The 20,844-nt window shown below is 41.0% G+C and overlaps 1 long non-coding RNA gene across 1 annotated transcript; it reads left to right on the plus strand.

Annotated features, from left to right (window-relative positions):
* Positions 1–1,787: 1,787 nt before the first annotated feature.
* Positions 1,788–19,706, plus strand: LOC127580476 (uncharacterized). The gene is made up of 4 exons (XR_007957826.1): positions 1,788–4,960; positions 12,794–13,230; positions 14,693–14,740; positions 18,724–19,706. It is a non-coding gene; the product is annotated as an uncharacterized LOC127580476 (long non-coding RNA).
* Positions 19,707–20,844: the final 1,138 nt, after the last annotated feature.

The following is a 20,844-nucleotide window of genomic DNA, read 5'->3' on the forward strand; positions in this document are numbered from 1 at the left end:
GTGTTCACAACTCTGCAATTTTTTGCTCTCCTGGTCAGAGCAGTTGCCATGCCAAGCCCTGATGTACGACGATTTGTCATTACTGTAGCATTCCCCAAAGACAGGGCAGTAGCCTTACATATTTAAGGACTAGCAGGATAGACATTTTGAAGTGACAGAGCCAATCCACGAAAAGATGCCTTTTGTGCTTGAACAAAACTTGAGGTTGCCGTGGTGGAGGGCAGCACCGAATTATGACGGTATTCCGATCAGTGTAGTGTTCAACGGTTTTCTCTTCCTTGGCAGGGCACTGAAAATAAATAAGAAATTATACACACCACTGCTATCAAGTAAAGTGTTGTAGTGATTTTCTGTGGGAAATTAAAGTGTCAACATTACATTGCTGCCGGAAAGAATTGGCGACACTTGCTGAAAAACGAGAGTATGCCGTGAAGCTGTGAGAAATGGGAACATGGCTCTTTTCCCCGGAGGTCCAGGCAGCGCAGTAATTCACTGCCAGAACCCAGCGTATCGCCGAAGACAACATTTGCAAGTGCGATGCTGATGAGGCATTGGGCGAAGTTAAAGTACCGAATCAAAATATTGTGAGCGTGAATGTTTCAAGCATGGCAACAAATTGGCAAGGCAGAGATTTCAAACAACATGCATCTCAAACGGGCTGCAAGAGAGAAATGAAAATAGCTGTAAATCACAGCAAATGACGTGACAGCAAATCCCTGGAAGAAATAAAGATGTCGCGGCAAAATTGAGACAAGAGAATGAACATCATGTTGAATTGCAGCAAGACATTAGAACGCCAGTGACAGTTTTGCAGTACCGCACGCTAGTTGCACATTACAGTGAGAAATTACAATATTACGATGGACGGTCAAAGAAAATGGGAGCTTCGCACCAAGGGCTGTGACAAATGAAAGCTTTAAGCATGGTAATTAATCCTCAAAAGGAACTGGGATTATTCTGGGGCTGTCAAACTCGTTTATTGAAGGAAATGGGATGTTGGCAAAAGCCACTCAAAGAAGCAGAAATTTGTTGCGAGAAATTACGAAATTTCCAGGAATCATTGCCAGCAAAGGAGCGTCTGTAGTGAATTACTGCAAGAAATAAGAATGCCAGAACTTTCCCGCCATGTATAATGGCAGCTCAGCCTTGGAGGAGCGACAAATGCTACTCCCAACAAATTAAAGCACCGTGCTTAAACCCTCAAAAGAAATAAGCGTATGGTGGAGTGTTATTGTGAGGGCTCAGAGCAGGCAACAAATTACCGCAAGGAATCAAGAACGCGCTGACAACTGTCAAAAAATCTAAATGCCTGTGGGGGGAGAAAAGGTAACAGTGGGGAAAAAGTGAGAGTTTTGCAAGAAATCAGGTCTAAAAAAAAGAAGACGGGTTCGCCACGAAGTCTGTCCTGTAGCAAAAATATTGCAGCAAACGGGAGCGTCAGGGTGAAGCGCTGTGGGAAATTTGAGTACAATGGCAATAAATCCCCGTGGGAAGCTGAGCGGATTGCAGCAAGCCTTTGCAGGAAGCGCCATGGCCACGCGTTGCTATGAGAAACAAGGATGCCAGGTTAGAGCGATGGAGAGAATTATTACACCAGACAACTATATTGTAGAAAGTCATCACAAGAAGTGAAAGCATCATATTGAGTCGTAGGGGAAAAAAAACACGAGTACTAGGAGACTGGGTGACAAATCATTGTAAAACTTATTATGTTTCCCAAAATAAAGAACTCCTAAAATACGCCTGGAAAAATGAAAGGCTCACAATAAGTACATCTGAGAAAGAACACGGAGGAGCAGAAGATAACCAAAATATTAATCCCTAAATGGGCAGCATCCATAAAACTGATGCTCTGTCTGCATCTTGAGTTAATTATTTGCCTATTTTCAACTTTAAAGCACTGACCTGATCTAATTTCTCCCCTTTCCACGGAATTTCTAATAGGAAGATTCATTAATCTTTTATTTCTGTTGCTGACTGTGTCTTTAGGATCAACATCCAGAGAAATGATGCAAATGCCTGACAATTGCCATTCACACCCTTTCTCTAATATTACTGTTGGAAATGAAAACATTGTGAGAACCTCTGAGGGAGCTCTTGCCCCATTGCCTCGTTGTACCAGTGGAAAAGCGAATGCCAGCCAAGAGGTCATTGTTTGAAGTTCCTCATTACCACAATTTGCTGCTGTTATATACCATGCTCAGCAATGGAAAGAGTGGCCAGTAGTAGTAGTAAGTTGTGAAACAAAAGTGGTAGAAAGTATCCGCAAGAGCTATCATCACCCAGTTTTATTAATTCAACATACCAAAGACTTCAGTGAAGAATTTAATGGAAATCAAGATCACTTTGGCTTGGAAATCACTTAATAGATAATGCAAACTATCCAGTCCATGGTCTGCTGGTACATTTTAAAACATTGCCAATCAATTTTCTGTAGCCATCCTTTGGTCTTTCAGAGAAGAAAGAGTCATGTATCCTTCTACAAGGTGATACTTCATAGCTCTCTGGAAGTTTTGGGTTGCATGTTTGAGCACTTCAAGTATTTCCATCAAGTGTACATTCATCAGGTGACTCTGTTACCACAGAAAGAGACCAGATGGATGATGCAGGCAGTTATGCTGTCCAGGCACCTCCTCAACAACTGGTCATCTCACACTAACAGCTCATCATTCTCCTTCTTCCTTCCTCAGCTGTTTGTGTTGCTTCACTATAAATGAATCAATGCTGTTTGCCTCAACCACTCCTTGTGGGAATACATCAATATTTTGGTGATGCTTGTTTCAACAGCTTTCATGAGGTTCTTCTTTTGATTCATGAATGGCAAATGGTCAGCACAATGGCAAAGCTCGTAGAGTTACTGCCTCACAGCTCCAGCAATGTCATCTTCCATACAAAATTTTGGACTTCTTTCTTCCCAACCATCAATCTTCCAATCTTTCTGAACCCAACTTGTATAAATTAGCTTTCAAACCCCTAAAGAAAGTTTCCAATCCTTGCAAAATTTGGCAATGACTCAAAGCTAAGAGTAACACAAAACTGTGGTATGAAATATGATAGAAAAATACAGAACTTCAACCAATTTATTAATTAATATCTGTAAAAATAAGTCTCATCACTTGCTATGTTCATTATTAATATTATGGCATTACAAGAGAATGTAATGACATAGCACAGAATGGCATAGCTCCAGCAACCCAGCTTCAATCCCGACTTCCAGTGCTCTCAGTGTGGAATTTGCACACTGATCACGTGTGTTACCTCAGGGTGCTCCCATTTCCTCCCACATCCCAAACATGTACAATTTGGAAGGTTTATTGGCCATTGTAAGTATTGTCCTTGGTATGTAAGTGAGTGGCAGAATCTGGGGAGAATTGATAGGAATATGGAGATTGGTGTAAATGAATGCTTGAATGTCAGGGTGGACTCAGTGGGCCAAAGAACCTGCTTCAGTGCTGAATGATTCTATTGCTTCCATGATTATCAGCTCTAAAGTTAATAATTAAGGCTATCGAGTAAATAAAAAAATTAATTGTGATTAATGATGCAATAAAAGCATTAATTACAGATTTATTACACTTTTAATCAGTGTGTAAAACAATGGAATACCAATATTTTTGATGAGTTCAAAAGAAAACGCTTTACCTTTGAGAGAGATCAGATACAGAGAGAGAGTGATGGAGTCGAGTGAGGGGATGAATAGAGGAAGGGGAGTCAACAGGAGCATCTTCTTTTATTTCAGGTGTGTTGAGAATGTCTCTGCAGTGAGAGTTTGGGCTGCCCATTGGTGAGATTTCATGTACAGAAAAAGTCAATTTACAGGAGCAGTGGACAATGTATAAGTGTTTAGCCACAGAGGCCCATTGCAAAAAAGTATGCAGTTGTCTGTTATGGACTGTAGTTATTATTTATTATTTTTCCAAGATCTGTGGGTTGCCGGCAAGGCTTATATTTATTATCCATCCCTCAGAAGTTGATAATAAGCTGCTTTCTTGAAATACTTTTTTTCTTCTGGTGAAGGTACTCCAGCAATTCAGTTGGGGAGGAGTAAACTGGATTTGGACTTAGTGACAATGAAGAATTGGCCATTTACTTCCAAATCAGGATAGTGTGAGACTTAGAAGGGAACCTGTAGGTGGTGGTGATTCTATTTGCTACCGTCCTCATACTCCTTGGTGGTATATGTTTGGGAGGTGCTGTTGGAGTGGCCTTGGTGAGTAGCTGCAGTGCATCTGGTAAAATCTAGAGCCACTGTGTGCTAATGGTGGAGAGAATGAATGACTTGGGCTTTGGAAGGGCCTTAGGGTGTCAGGAGATGAGTCATTCACTGCAGCATGCCCAGCTTCTGTCCTGCTCTTGTAGCCATAATCTTTATGTGGCTGGTCAAGCTAAGCTACTGGCCAAATTGAGATCCCCAGGATGTTGATAGGGCGGGACTAATTGATGGTAATACCATTGAATTCCAAGGGTAGGTAGCTGGACTCTCTCATGTTGGAAACATCTTTACCTGCCACTAATTATTGTCTAAATGTTTCCTAAATCACCGCATGAAGTAAAGGGCTGCTTCATTAGCTGACGAGTTGTGAATGGAATTTAACATTGTACGATCAGCTACATGTATCCCCACTATTGACTTTGTGAAGAACCATCTGAAGACGGTTGGGCCTAGGATGCTGCCCCAAAGAAGTCCTCTAGTAGTGTAGTTGACCTCCAATAACTACAACTGTCTCGTGTGATATAATTCCAGGCATTGGAGTACTTTCTCCTTGATGCCCATTGACAAGTTTTACCAGAGTCCTTGATGAAACACCTGACAAAATGCTGCCTTGATATCAAGGACATTCACCCTTGTTTTGGCTCTGGAGTTTACCTCTTTGATCCATGTTTGGACCAAGGCTGTGATGAGATCTGGAGAGGAGTGATCCAGCTAAACCCAAACTGGACATCAGGGAACTGATTATCGGTGAGTAAATCCCACTTGATAACACTGTCAATGACACCTTCTATTACTTTGCTGATGGTTGAAAGTAGAGTGATTGAATGATAGTGGGATACCTGGTCAATTTTCCATATTGCCAGGTAGATGTCAGTGTCGTAACTGTATTGGAGCAACTTAGTGAGGGGTTTGGCTAGTTCTGGAGTGCAGATCTTCAGTACTACTGCAGGGATGTTGTCTGCTCCTGATGCTTGTTCTATATCCACTGCACTCAGTAGTTTCTTGATATCACATGGTGTGAATTAAATTGGCTGAAGACAGGCTTCAGTGATTGTGAGGATCTCAGGAGAAAACTGAGAATGGTTGTGAATGCTTCAGCCTTGTCTTCAGCACTCACATGCTGGGCCCTGCCGTCAGTGAGGATGGGGATATACTTGAGTGTCTTCCTCCTTCTATTAGTCATTTAATTCTCCAGCACCATTCACAACTGGAAGTCTTAATACTGTAGAGTTTCACTCTGATCTGTTGGCTGTGAGATCACTTAGCCCTGTGTATTGCATGCTGCTTTTTCTGTATTTCAGTATCTCTCATTAATCTGACTCAGTCATAGATCATGGAGTCATAGGGTGATACAGCATGGACATAGACCCTTCGGCCCTTTGCATCTGCACCAACCATCAACCACCCATTTTATACTAATCCTACATTAATCTCATTTTTTTTATTCCCTCTACATTCTCTTTGACTCTCTACCACTCACCTATACACCAGGGGCAACTTACAGTGCCTATTTAACCTACCAACTTGCGCAGGTTTGGGATGTGTGTGTTAGCGGACACTTTCACATTGGTTATTACGTGCTGATGGTTGTTTGGTCTAGCCTCTAAATGCAGCAATAATCTCATCAGCCAGAACATTTCCAGGCCCAATGGTACAATCTTCAAGAACATAAGAAATAGGATGAGAAGCAGGTCATACAGCTCCACAGGTCTGCTCTGACATTCAATAAGATCATGGCTGATGTTATCTTTGGCTTCAACTCCACTCTCCTGCTTGATCTCCATAACCCTCAATTCCATTATACATTTCCCTCTGTCTTTTTGTTGACACTGAGCATCCCACAGTCACATTGGAATGGATAAACACTGTTAACCTTTCTGGTAAAGTTTCTGTGTTCAGGTTAAAGTCTCATCAATTAATCAAGCCTCAGAATGACATTGCAAAGTAATAAAACTTCAACAATACAGTCAGGGTTTACAACTGAATCTGATTTTGACCTATTAATCAAGATTCCTATCAAATTAAATCCATGTAAAGGTGACACAAAATGCAGAAGTACTTTATAATGAAAGTATTTTGTCAGAATGGAAAATAAAATGGGCAACTTGTCTCCGACTAAAATATAACTAATGGATTATTGAAAGGTAATGGACACTTAGGAGTTTTCACCGTGCTCTCTGGGGGCCATCAACAAATTGCACATAATAAATGGAACTCATTGGATAAAGCTAGAAATTATTTAAAGGGGATTGTTTAGCATTCTCTACAAGTTTCCATTTGTCATGAAACTGTTACTAAGAAATCTGGCCAGCTCCTGAGCAATATTTCTGGAATGATTGATTATAGCTCAAAACAGATAACCTTAAACCCCTAGAAGGCATTTGCAAAAATGTAGAACAGCCCAAGCACTCTAATGCTGACACATGACATATTAGAAACTGGAATGAAAAGAAAGCTTCCAGGATCATGAATTTAAATTTTTCAATATAAACATGCAAATGCTTAACTTAATTCCAAAAGCTCCTTTGTGCATCACTTTAGTAGAATTGCCACTTTGTTCACTTTAAGTGGTTAATACTTCTGTTAAAATAGCAAAGAAATTTCTTACAAAATGATTAACTGAGCATAAGATAATATTCAAACAGCCTAATTTCAGTCTATGTCAGGGGACTCGTGGAACTGAACTCATTTGCAATGCAGAAAAAAGGATCAAAGAGGTTTATTATCCAGCTCATTAAAGTGATGAAGAGAAAGGATAAAGCAGATTTAAGCAAATTACTTGCCTTGAACTTTGACCATGAGGCTAGAGGACATGAGTAAAGGTAATACATCTCTTGCAAGGTGAGAGATGAAAATTAACTCTCCACAGTTAAAGCCTTTGTGGAAGAGACACAACTCTGTCACAGAGTCATGGAGAGATACAGCACAGAAACAGACCCTTCAGCTCACCAGGCCCATGAAAACTATCAATCGTCCATTTACAATAATCCTATATTAATCCCATGTTTTTTATCCTCCCCACATAATCATCACCTCCCCTCAGATTCTTCCACTCAGCTACACATTGGGACAATTTATAGTGGCTAGTTAACCACAAATCTGCATGGCTTTGGGATGTGAGAGGAAACTGATGCAGTCATAGGGAGAACGTGCAAACTCCACACAGACAGAACCCGAGGTCAGGATTGAACCTGAGTCTCGAGTGATGTGAGGCAGCAACTCTGCTGGCTGCAAGACTGTACTTCCTTGAGTGCATTCAATGTTGATTGATATAATGAAAAGGAAAAGAATAGATAAAATCTGAATAATGGACTAAAGATTATAAAGACAGATAGAGCTGGCCAAATGTACAGAACATGAAGTGAACTCTGTTACTGCTATAGTACTGGTTATCCCGGCAGCCTTTACACAAGCATCCATGGTTGTCTTTTGAGGAGCTGCTGGCTATTACACAGTTAGTCACAATTCTGTGTATTTTACAGTAAATTCTGACCCCCAAGATCTGATAATCTTGAATGACAGAACATTTCAATTATGAAAATTTATGTCACATCCTACCATAAAAAAATTGTGGTTGAGTTATTCCAATCACTGTAAAGGCAATATATAAATTTAACTAAGTTTATTGTCACTGTTGTTTTAAGGATTGAAAGTCATTCAATCTACTATGACATGAATGGAGATAAAGAGAAAAATATCATAGGGAACACTAATAGATAAGCTGTAAAACTATTAAACAGAGATACTGTTAAGAAGATTCCCTGAGTGCATTTTAAGTAGACAGAACAGAAACATCACGGGGTTCTTGTAACCAGAAAGACTATGACTGGATAATTGGTGAAGTTATTAATGGAGCAGTTTCCGTGTAGCAGCAAGAGAGCTTTTCATTTCACAAATGTTTTTTAAATGGAGTCCTAAACATGTTCGAGGCAAATGAAGAACGACTCATGCCACCAGGAACACAGTGTGCAGCCCTTTCAGCTATTTTAAATGATAATCGGCACTGCAGGCTATACCTTGGAAAAGATACTCAGAGCCAAAAATAGGCTGGTGGAATAAAATATTACCTCAATTTGAAGTACCTATATCATATAAATGAAAACATTAACCATGTTAAAAAATTATTTCTGCAACAGAAATAGATGAAGAAAGCCCAATAGATCTTCTCATAAGGCCATTTTAGATGAATAGATAGGAAGAACGCTCCAAGCTGTTGCTGGTAACTTCATCAGAGTATTTCCCCCAGGAATTGTCCAATGTTCCACCACTAAGCAGAAACCCTAGTGGTATATTGTTAAGTGAATGAAAGTGGTACAATTAGATGAGAGCATTTTCAAACATCATTTAATCCATGCTGCTTTGCAACAAGGATCCCCGTTGTGTCTGTGTGTTCAGTGCAATGCCCTGCTGAGATCTGAGGTGCATACTCACACAGATACCTGTTCAATCGTGTCTCTGTGCCATCTTTGCATTTATGTCTGATGAAAAAGTGATTGCACTTTATATTTAAGTGCATTAAATGTATGAAGAAAACAATGACTTTTCACCTCTTGCCTTTCATGGTGGGCTTGACATTACTATTTTTTGCACAGCTGAATGTAACATGATTACAAGTCGTATAAAAGAGATTGAAAGTATTTAAACCAAGCACATGAAACATGATTTAAACGTGATTCACTTGACTGTGATGCAATTCTAGGTATGTAAAAACACTGGTTGATTGTTTTAAATGAAACACAAGTTCAGCAGAGAAAAACTAAATGGCTGAATATGTTAATATAATGAAGGGGAAGTTGCCTGGAATTTCCAATGGATCCTGATGGGGTAACAGTGACTGTTTCAGTTATTCCCTCTCTGCTGAAAACTTCACTGACATTGGAGGGTGATGCTACATCTGGGGGATGGGGGGTGCACTGAAGCCCAGTAGGTCAGAGAATGAGGGGTGCGATTATGTTCTACCTGCTTTTTGGAAACCTCTGAATATGCTCTGTGCTTTGCACCTTATTTCTCCTGTACCTAAACCTTACAAACATGCCTTACTCTGCAGACAGCAGCACACAACTATTCAGGAAACTCTGACTGCTGCATTCTGAATGATACTCTTGATCTGTATAGAGGGCCTGAAGAACATCTTCAGATCACCAATGGTTTGTTCAATATTGCTCTGTAGATCCGATGGATTTCACTGTACCACTCATGAGCCTCCATGTAATGGTGAAAGTAATGTAAAATGTTTTACTGGTATAGTTGTATCATTAGCATTACTGATTTAACCCATCTGTACAGATTATGTTGCCCACTTTCTTACTGATACACAGTACTAGCTTCATTTCACCCCTGCATCATCTAGATGGGTGGCAGCAGCAACATTTTAAGTGGGGCTCCTTATCTCCTGGCAGGTGCAGAGAACATGCAGGTGGTGCCCACAGAAAGATGCTCTTGTTGTGCATGCCAGCTGCACACTAAAGGAGTTAGGTCTCCAGGGTGATCTGGGGATGCCTTAATTCCCAGGTGCGTGGCATTGATGACATCCTGAACTTGTGGCAGAGCCACAGAAACAGGGCACCAGCTCTAGATGGCAGGAAAATGGCGCATGATTTCCAACCAGGCAAATTGACCAGCAGCCAGCCTCAAGCAGATGTGTGGCACTGATTGGAAGAATCTCTGCCAGTGTGCTGAAAAGGTTCAGAGGCAAGAGCACTGACTACCAAGTCAATGACTATAGATCCAGTTCTTGTTGCCTGCAAACATTTACCATTCCCTTCTGAGAAACTAGTTTTACAATATACTGAGGAAGCTTAGAGGTTCTGCCTGTAAACCCCAAGGACTGGTGTGGTCTGCTGTAAGCTAAACCTCACTGCTGCTCCTCTGTGTCCTGTGGACTGGAGACATGTGATGAGACAGCTGTTGCTGCTGATGGAACTGCTGCTGATGCGACAGGAACTGTTTCTACTGCTCCTGCTGGTCATCTTTGATTCTCATTTGTGGCTCAATGTTACACAGTGCAAGTGGCTCCCATGCTAATCTCATAGATCAGTGTTCCAGAGTACAGATCGAACAATCAAAGTTATTTCACAGCACAAGTGTAGGCAAGAAAACAGATGCTAGTGCAAGGTGCATTCGTTATTGGCATAGTTCCCTGCCACTTCTTCAAAGTTAATTTGCAAAAGCCATGTTAACAGGGTATTTAACATCATGAAATTGATAAGACTGACTCCCCAGGTGGATACTCATTTGCAGCCTGATGCATTGGAATTAAATACAGAAATCAGTGCATTGGGAAGAGCTATGTCAACCGCTGTCATCACCTCACCTTCCTGCCCCATTCCCACTACTCCCCTTTGCTCTTAAATCCATGCATTCCTGTAAATTAAAATTCAGCCCAATGGTCCTGATTTTAACCTGAAGTGGCTATTGTATGCACAAGGTTCAAGGACACGACAAGCAACCCAAACTTCACCTAAGAGACTGTAATCCACATGGCCCCAGACAGCTTACAGTCCAAAACTGATGGAAATCAACAAGTAGGCATTGAGTTGTTGATGGTGCAAGAGTGTGATATCAAGCAGAAGGATGTAAAGTAATGGACCCCACACTCAAGTCCTAAGTAGGTCAATTAGGTTTGAGGTGCAGTAAGTGCCTTATGATCAGTGAAAGCAAAGTAGGGCATGGGAAAGGGAGAGACAGAAGCCCTAAATTTTAATGTTGGGCTTCAAAAAGTACTTACATTGTCTACAAGGTAGAAATAATCTTTTTATAAAGTTAACAAAGACTCACCATTTTGGTGTCATAGCCTAGGCTTATCTTCCCACTGGTCTGATCTTCTCTACAGAAACCTTTAGTTCAGCCAATGGCTGCTGGCAAACAATGACATCATTAACTAGTGATCTTTCTATATTAAGGAAGGACTCACTGAATTTTGGCAGTGAGGTAGCTTGCCTGCTCAGAAGAGCAATTTAGAATTTAAATCTGCAGGAAGAAAGTGGGTTTTCATTGGATAGCACCTTCACAATTTTGTCTTCCTGCCAGTCTAAATTGTCTTAAAAGTGAAGGTTAAAATTGGCCTTGATCATTTTCCCTTCATGAGGCATCAGACTTGTAGTATTCCATTGCAGTTATTACCCCATTCAGGAGCAACAGTGAAACAAGCCGAAGTTTTAAAATGGTGACTCGATTTTTGCTTGCAGGGACCAATTGTTCCTTTTGTTCTCTATGTTTTAGTGCAGAAAGTGACTGGAGCCAATAAAGTGAAGCATAGAAGTCATCGCATTAATATATAAACTGTATCTTCTTGAGCTGATTTTCACTGCAGAATATCTGTGTTTACACGGCAGACGGTGCAGGGAAAAATTATAACAAAGTTAAAATTCTGTATCCTTTAACTGAAGAGCGAAATGTTTTGAGATAAATATATGGCATGACACTTCTAATTAAAATAATTTCCTAGTATATTACTTCTTTCATTAAACTGTAGCCACAATCCCATACTAATCTATGCCCTCAGTCATGCCTATCTCATATGTGCAATCAGAATTTCAAATATACCTAAATTCCACAGAGAACTAGACTACCTATCAGTGATCCAGGAGTCACTGCTAGATATATTTCACCAGCTGTTGAAATTAACTGTTGCACATGTGACTTCTTCTGGTCAAAAACAGTAATATATATTTTAAATTTAAGAAACCAAACTGATTCCTCGCACTCAACATGGGTTTTGCTGTATGAGTTTTCTCCAGTTTTGTTTGTGTTCTCCCTTTTTTTTAATTGGATGTCAAGAGACATTTTTATATGTGGTCTGGAGTTTGAAATGAGCAACAAGCAACCCTTCAGGCACTTCAACAGCCCCTTGATAGAAGCAGGAATTGTAAATGTCTTCCATCCCTGGGTGTTTTTTTATTACAGCTCCACAGAAGGCCTGTGTAAGTCTCTTCAAGCGAATTTCAAATTAAATGCCAGACTGGGATTTCAAATCTGCACTCAGGGTTCAAAGTCTTATTCACCAGTTTCTTTCTTCATTTCTGGTGAATGAATAGAAGTGTTCAAATCTGCAGAGATACATTTACTTTTGTAAATAGTCCACAGAAGAGGTTACCCAACTACTGCTGTGGAATGTTTGCATTCCACTTCTGAGTGTATAAGTGATTGTAAACTATTCCAGATCTCCTTGTAGCTTGTGTGGTGGATATAGTTATCAACACACTTTCTAAAGCCCAATTTCTGCTCTCCCAAAAGGAGACTAAAGAGAGTATATATGGAATATTCAGCATGTGAAGCATCACAGCCAAGTTCAAAGCTGCCCTCACACCCTACGTCTCAGAATGCATCACTGGACAGGAATTAGAGCATTTTTCTTACATTTTCCTCCTCAATCGAGAGATATTGGGAACTTTAATATTATTATTCATTCACATGATATCAGTTTCTCTGGTTAGGCCACCATTCAATGTCTGACCCTACTTGTCCCTGAACCAAGTGGCATCCAAGACCATCCAGAGAGCAGTTAAGAGCCAATCATATTGTTATAAGTCTTGCGTCTCAGAGGCCAGACTGTGAAAGGATATATTCATATATTTACAGATCGTTCCCAGGTTTCAACAGGATTCCATTCCTGTGAATTGTTCGTAACCAAAGCAGTTTGCAAGTTGGAAATGTGGCCACAACGCAAGTTCTCACAGTGTAGAAGATGCCTGCAGTTCACAGCAGCCAGAAAATTCATCCCGCCGATCTCCCAGGTGCTCGTTCCTATGTACAGGCTGTACATAAGTTGGGGGTTCATAAGCTGGGGAGCACCTGTATTCATTCAAGGGATGAGGACTTCACAGGCTGAGCCAGCATTTAATTGCCCATCCTTCGTTGCCCTCGAGAAGGTGGTGATGAACTGCCTTCCTGAACCATTGTAGTCCCTGAAGGACATGAATGAACCAAGTCAGTTTGTACTGTTTCGCAGTCACCTTCTGCTACCAGCTTTTTATTAATTACTTTTCAAGAAGTTTGTTCATGTCTGTGGCTATCAGGTAAGATGAGCACATCCATCTTTGCCCCCCAGGGGAACCTACAAGACAGTCACATTGGTATGTCTGGAGTCACGTATAAGCCAGACTACATCATGATCTTTCTCTGAAGTATATTAGTGAACAAGATGGCTGTTTAACAATAATCGGATTGTTTGATTGTCATCATCACTGGTAATTACTTCCTCACTAGCATTACACTTCTGGTCTTTAGGGCAGTGATAAAACTGTTGTGGCCCTGTTTTTTTCTGACAAGTCTTTTAATTGTTCCCTTGTTGTGAAGCTAGTTTTTCATCATAGCTTCCACTGCTCTTCACAGTGTTGATTCCACATGGCCTCACTTCCACCTGCTTAGAAGGAGTCCATCTTTTATTCTTGACTCTAAGTTGTTGTGTGACATCACTGCCGTGACTCAAACCATTTTTTTAATTTATATTACGTCTGCATGTTTCGAAAAAACAATTCTTGGTATGTGTCTTGGTTTCGATCATGTCAGCCTTCATGTGAATAACTTTCCTTTGGCTTTCACCACTGCCTGTTATTGACCATCATATACAGTATCGGACAGAACCTCTCCACAGCTGCTTTTGCAACATATTGTGTTCTTTCACTGCATGACTTGGTTAGCACTGTGCCTGACCCCCCAACCTGGGGAACCAAGGTGCCTAGATTACATGACCCCTCCTCCTCAGACCAACCAGGTATGGCTGAACCTGCCAAAAGCAAAAGCCCCCACCAACACAGACCCTGGGCATTGTCAGAGCACAGAAAATGCCCCACCACAGCAAGGCACACACACCCAGGGACAGTCCATTTCTGAGACTAACTTCATATTCCAGATATCATTTATTTGATTTAATTTAAATCTCTCAGATACCGGGGGCATCGAGGTGAGTGGTGGGGATTCAAACTCATGTCTCCAGATCAATGGATCAATTCTTCTTAAGGTTGGACAGATCAAGGGATATGAGGAGAAAGCTGGAACAGGGTATTGAATTTCAATAATCAGCCATGATCATCCTGAATTGTAGAGCAAGCTTGAAAAGTCAAATGGCCTACTCACGCTCCTGCTTTCTGTGTCTTGATATTAACTGCCCAGTCCCCTTCATACTTATCCAATAGTTAACCACCATGCTGCCTTAACCCAAAACAGTATAGGACACTGTTACCTCCATTACTTGTATAATCCAGCTGTTTCAAGGAACAGGAAAAAATTAGAAGAATAAAGACCTGGGCCTGGAAGAGCATCTGTGCTGGTCTTCTGGCACTGAGCAGATGATTTTTGAGGCCATATTCCTTTTCTGCATCAAAATGAAAATTTACATAATTGTTTGCAAAATTAGATCTTTAATGCATTCCATTGTCATGTAGAGACTCGTTAAGAGCTATGCTTCCTTGGTTTAGTTATTTAATAGATTTTAAACTCGAGATTAATTAGACTGACAAAATATATTGTCTTTTTCAGCAAGCCAGACTCTCACCAAAAGTGATTTCAGTTTCTAAAACATTAAACGTAAGTGCATTTTAAGTGGTTAAATTTGTTCCTTTGCCATTAAAAATTATTATTTTTAATTAGTGGCAGAGTTTTCAATGTTGCAACATTAGTCGTAAATTTTAAGCATTTTGTGGGAAACAATGTCATGGTTTCCTTTCAAACAGCACTGAGAGTGGGCTTGAAATGATGTCGAGATACAAATGCTCAGATCGGTGATCTTCTGCTCTGTGAACAATCCTTGCAAGGATGCAATTTTCAAGAGGAGGAGGGGATTTGCACAAGAATAGTGGGGATGCAGTGTATGCTAATATTAGATGTGGGGTGGGGGTGGAATGTTAACTCTTGTGGGCAGGTAGGTTTGGGAGCAGGTGGGAATGAGGGTTAAATCCACAAAATTGATGGCTTGTCAGAAATCTTAAAACAAACCCACTGACTTTTAGACTTCACACAATTGAGTGAGTTTGTGATCAGAATTCCCCTGATAAAGCTGAGCTGTCAATGTAAGTATACATTAATTTATTTTATATAGCAGCTCCCTGTAATGCAGACATTGCTGGCAACACCAACATTTATTACCTATTCCTTCCTGGTCTGAACTGAGGCAGTTAAGAGTCATCCCACTGGTAGGCCTGACTGAGATAAAGGCCAGACAAGGTAAAGACATTTCCTTTCCAGAAGGACCATAGTGAACAAGGTAGGCTTATGTGACAATCCTGTCATTTCATTATTATTAGGTTTTTTTCTGAGGTTCCAGATTTATTTGATTGCTGGGATTTAAATTTTCTGTTTGCTGTAACAGAACTCAGACTCATGTCTTGCTTATTATGATACAAAATGATATCTTTCAGCCCATCAAGTCCATGCCAGCTCCCGGCACAGCATTTCCATCAGTCCCATTCCCCTTCTTCTTAGTTCCCTGCACCTATTCTCTCCTGCATTTCCCCTTTGATTCCTTTGCCTGCAGTAGTGGTATTTTACAGTAGCTAATTAACCTACCAGTTCACCTTTGGGATGTTGGAGGAAATCAGAGGATCTGGGGGAAACTCGCACAATCATTGGGAGAAGGGGCAAGTTGCATAGAGACAGGCATCGAGGTCAAGATTGAACGCGAGTCACTCGAGCACTAACTGCAGTACCACTGTGACTCTCCTGAGTCAGGCTCAATACTTCAGAACTCTGGGTGCGAGCTCAGTAACTTCACCATTATGTCACCGTCCCACATGAAGAATTAACAGTGTTTTTTTGGAACAACATGGGGCACGTGTTTCCTGAGCTTCCTGGAACTTGCCAGTGAAATGAGGGCAAGACCACAACAACAATGGACAGGGTCCTGAGGGATTAACAGGTGAATTGGGCAATAAATATTGTAGCCTCACTGCTGCTTTCCTGAGTATCTTTTTATTCACAGGAGCTGTCTTGGGAAATGGTTAGAAAACTCTGGAGAAAGTTTTGCTACAATTAATTATGTATTAATAATGTTTGTACACTATTGTTCATTCTGAGTACCGTGGAGCTGCCCACTAACCCACAGCCTTCCACAACCACATCTGCATGAGTGTCACATGCTGCTGATCTGTGTCGCAGAGGAGGACTCTGTTGGACACAGGAGGAGAAGGTAAGTGAGGAAGCAGGCACCCTCACCCTCCCACAACAAGCAGCTCAATGAAATGTGTTATGGATGTTGCAAAGAAGTTCATCCTGTAACTGTAAGGTCTCTTTCACTTGCCTCTCCAAAAGGCAGAGAATTTAAATTCCTGCACATTCCTCTAGATCCTCAGGAACAACAGCAAGCAACTCTTTGCAGTGATCATGAGAGAGGCCCCACTCACAGAAGCTTATGTCCTGCATACAGCAGCAGCTGGCTGACGTTCAGTGATTCCAAGAAGACTGATCATCAGTGTTTGTGGGTCTCTGGGTATCACAGCAGATGGAGCAGATTGCCACAGCCTCCTGGAGGAAGGTGTGTGTTGACAGCTGGAGCTGATGGAGGGACTCAAACTGACCACTGTCCTAAATGCCTTGGATTCCCTTGCGGGTTCTGCAAGAAACATACATGGGATCCCATAGATGGCAGCTCATGTATGCATCAGGCTGCTGCCTTGTTTTCAAGGAATTGCAATTTATTCTATTTCATCACTGATGAAGCCAGTTAAATTGAATGAGGGTTCAGATCTGGCTGCCTTCCCACAGGTGCAGATCAAACCGGAATATATGGCTTTCAAAGCATCCCACATGTCCTCTGTCACCGCCATCCATCTCATGGTCCATGTGCTGGCACTAAGTGACCGACCACTCTACTGCAGATCTGTGGGGCATTCAATGACTAGAGCTATAACATGTGTCATCCTATCTCAAATGCAAGCTTTTAGCACTCATGCTATTGAAGTGTTTGGTACCGCATGCTGGGACCCTCCTTTTCATGCATGATGACATCATCACAAAGGCCCATAACATCATTTCAATCATGTTTGAGACAGATTCCACCAATTTCTCTGGTGTGACTATAATTCCTCAAAACACCTCAGACATTCTTGCTGCCGCTGCAAGATTGAATGCTTAGATCTAAACTTGGAGTGTCTGCAGAATGCAGATTTCCCACTGCTGTCCGTCTCCACCATCTGGCCTTGCTCATTTGTTTCATTCAAGTCACCAGGTGAAGACTCAACTCTCTGCCTTATTAGACCTTCCAAAGTGTGAGTGTGTGCTCTGGTGCATGACTGGCCTGAGCCCTATGGGGCATGCTTTCGAGTGAGTGACCTTTTGAGGAGTTTCCAGACTTCTCCTGCCACATTTCTTGGGGATAGGTTGGGGAGATTAATGATTCAAATTTGAGTTTTCAGAGTAGGATTTATTAAGTTATTATCCATGTGACAATTTTTTTTGCATGTTTTGAGTGAATTCTGTACACAATGTGGCAGGGCGTGGTTAAATTCTGTAACCAGGTAGTTTTGACCCCCATCTCCCTGTATCCTCATCTTCCCATCTGAAACAGTAATGCCTTCTTTGTTGTGCTGCCAATTCCCAAACTACATCTCCTGTCAGTGTTAATTGGCCGAAGGCGAGAGGGCTACTTTCAGATCACATCTTCTCCCCTATGCTCCCTCCTGCATGAAGGGCTAGAAGAGATTTATAAGTGAGAATAAAGGCATGCATTGGATTGATAAAAGGATATTCATTGAAATGTCAGTGGCAGCTGAACATGAGGAAGGGCACTGACAGAGAAGTGGGTGTTAAGCTGCAAGTTGAGTTGTTATATGGGGTGATGTACTGGAGCAGAGTTCAAAGGCCAGAATTAGTGAATAGGAGTGATACACACGAGGACATGGGTGAAATTGCCAGTGCATGACATTCCTTCACCTTCCTTGAGCTATTGAGGTCATTGAACTGCATGTGGCTCTGTATGATACTCCTCAGCTGATTTCTGTGTCCTTCCTCGGTGTCACCTTCAAGCTTGTTTATCCCATCTGAGAGAAAACCCATTGCTCTGTGAGTTATTATGGCCTTAAGCATCATATCAAGCAATATATCACCCAAATCCTGCAGCAGCCTTGGCACGTTCATTCTCTTCCCCTCCTCTCCTGTGCAATGAACAGAGTCCAATAAATGTCATGGTTGCAACATGCCTTTAAGTTGTGAACCTGAAGTAAACTCACACATGTCATCATGGCATTCACTCAGCCAAATCATTTGGAAAACTCAGAAATCTTAATATTGTGACTGATTATCTCAGCCCTTACAAATGAGCTGCAGAAATGCTTGGGTCAACCAAAGTCTGGCAAACCCCCAACACACCTCCACCCACCACCCCCCCAACCCCCACCACCCCCACTCTTTGAGCTTCTGGAAGCTAATTTTCAATTCACTATCAAGTGTGACAGGTAGGCCTTGTTTATTTTGTAGTTCAATAGGACCAAACAAGAAGCAAAAACTCAGCCTTATAATGTATTTACCAAACAGAGCCAAATTTAACATTGTGGCTATTTCTATTTTTATTGTTGCAGGAGAAAGACCTCAATAGATATATTGCCACCCACAAAATCCATCTGTTAACCAAGTTTGTCCCCAAAGCCTGTCCACCATCTACAAGGTTCAAGTCAAGAGTCTGATGGAACACTCTCCACTTGCGTGGATGACTGCAGCTTCATCAACACTCAAGAAGTTTGACACCATATAGGACATAACAGCCCGCTTGAAAGGCACCCTATCCCCAACCATTCACTCATTCCATCACTGACGCACAGTAGCAACAGTTTGTACCATCTACAGGAGGCACTGCAGCAACTCATCAAGACTCCTTAGACAGCACCTTCCAAACCCACGACCTATACCAGCTAGAAGGACAAGGGCAGCAAAAGTATGGGAACACCACCAAGCTTTCCAAACCACTCACCATCCTGACTTGGAAATATATTGCTGTGCCTTCACCATCACTGGGTCAAAATCCATGAACTCTCCCTAACAGCGTTGTGGCCATACGCACACCTCAAGGACTGCAGTGATTCAAGAAGGCAGCTCACCACCACCTTCTCAAGGGCAACTAAGGATGGGCAATTAAATGCTGGCTGAGCCTGCAAAGCCCACATCCCTTGAATCAATATTAAAAAAAGTGTACTGTGCTTTACTACTTTGAGAAGCATCTTAAGTTTCAGTATGTTCATGTTATAACTTTGAAGGCTTCTGATTTACGCATTCTGGCTTTTATTTCTCTTATAGCCAGGAAAGCTGTATTGCTTAAATGGAAGGAAGTTACTCCGCCTACTCATGCTCAATGGTTACGGGATGTTATGTCATACTTGAATCTGGAGAAGATTCGCTGTTCAGTTTTTGAATCTAACTTAGACTTTCAAACCTTGTGGGAACCATTTTTGAATTATTTTCAATATCTCTGATTTGGTGACTAAAACGCAGATATTGGCTGACACTGTTACGTTTTAAGGGTTTTTCCTTGTTGTTCTTTCCATCAAACAGCTTCGGTTCTTGGTAGTGGGAGTAGATTATATTTTATAATAAAATAGTTCAATTTTTTCCTTTATTAACTAATTATTATATGTGATTATTAATTTAGAGTATTGTGATTTTAAATACGATTTAACATGACGTATTCAGTAGTATTTTTACTCTCTTTTTTGATGCATGTACTCTGTATTTTTTTCATGGATTTAATAAAAATATTGTAGAAGAATATGTTCATGTTTCTGTGGCTCAGGTAGGATGGTAAGACTGAAGGATGAATATTTACATTAACCTGGCAATAAATGATAATATTAAACATTATTAATGAGATGGTGATTGAGATTTTTGATGAAAGACCATCGACCTGAAATGTTAACTCTGTTTCTCTCTCCAGACATACTGAGTATTTCTAACATACTTTTAACACTCTCCTTTCCATCTTTGCTTTCATTCGATAATCTCACAGCTGGTGCTTGTTGGAAACGCAATTCTCAGTTTACATTTTACTCATGGGTAGCGCATTTGAATCTACAATATTCTTCTGGGATGCAGCTTTTTGGTTATTTACCTGACAAGATTCAACTCCTGACTATTATTCATCCTGCTGTGGTTTACTGGGCGATGTGTAATAGTCCCTTTGTTTCACAAAGAGGTTGATCTACTCCAAAAAGTTATGCACTTTAAAGGATACCAAGAAGAATCATAAATATAAAAAGGCATAGAACATATCTAAAAGGGACCTGTCATTAATCTGAACGTGTTCCTCGTCTTGAATCTCCTTTTAGTCAAATATGCCTGTCACAGTAGATAGATGCTCATTTTGTCCTGCTCATCGCCTCAAGCTGGACTTATAATTAAGCTGCCAACTTTATGGACTGTGTAGAGTCTGCTTAGGGCGTTTTTCACACAAAATGATCAATAACTTTGTGACTATGCATTTTGGATGATGCTGTTTTGAAGGGTTATTTTGCTTCATAATGTTGTGTTCTGTTAATGTTCTTTTTCAACATGCTCAGACAACTCAAGAAATCCAAAAAGTCAGCATAAAAAATCAAAAGCTAAGGGAACAGTTTATGGATCCCAGAATTCATTGAAGAGTTTAAAAGAGATTGCACAGGTTAAAGAACGATTAAACTGTCTTTGATATCCAAGTGCAATGGTGCGAAGCA

Source organism: Pristis pectinata, chromosome 19 (genome assembly GCF_009764475.1).
Source record: "Pristis pectinata isolate sPriPec2 chromosome 19, sPriPec2.1.pri, whole genome shotgun sequence".
Lineage (NCBI taxonomy): Eukaryota > Metazoa > Chordata > Chondrichthyes > Rhinopristiformes > Pristidae > Pristis > Pristis pectinata.